The sequence below is a fragment of the Triticum dicoccoides genome, chromosome 6A, assembly GCF_002162155.2.
Source record: "Triticum dicoccoides isolate Atlit2015 ecotype Zavitan chromosome 6A, WEW_v2.0, whole genome shotgun sequence".
NCBI lineage: Eukaryota > Viridiplantae > Streptophyta > Magnoliopsida > Poales > Poaceae > Triticum > Triticum dicoccoides.
This window is the reverse complement of record NC_041390.1, coordinates 9,667,789-9,668,422: the sequence shown is the minus strand read 5'-3', so window position 1 is coordinate 9,668,422 and position 634 is coordinate 9,667,789.

The window sequence follows — 634 nt, the reverse complement described above, 5'->3', positions numbered from 1 at the left end:
CGCGCGAGTGCTGCATCGGAGCACAGGGGAGGCACCGGCGAGCGCTCCATTGCAGCACAGCCGGTGGCGATTGTAGCGCCAGTAGCGACACCAAGGTTGCATCACAGCACCGACAACGGTTCCGAAGCAGCACGACGGTCGTCGATGAGTTGTTGTGTCGCAGCTCGCGGTCGTGGACGCGTTGTTGCGTTGCAGCACCGACAGTCACCGACGAGCCCCGTATCACATCTCTGGCAGCACAAAAATGAGTGATCCGCCTCCCGCGTGTGTGTTGCTTCACAACAGATCGCCGCCTCGCGCAAGGTTGCAGCGCCATGGCGATGCGTGCGGGTCTTCATCGCCTTCATTTGCGGCAGGGATGCAGCTGGTGGTGCGTGCTGCCGCTCACAGTAGCGGTGTGGAGCGACGATGCTGTTAGAAGGGAGAGAGGGATTTGGTGGAATAGTTTGTTGTATTGTTTGAGCCTCGTGGACATATATATAGGAGTACAATGATCTACTTGGAGCACAAGACAAACCAGAATAAATCCTAGTCTATCTCGTCTTTCCTAATAATCAATATACTCAACATCCCCCCGCAGTTACAATAGTAGCGACGCAGACGGTGAGACTGGAGAAGAATCTGAAAGCAAGCC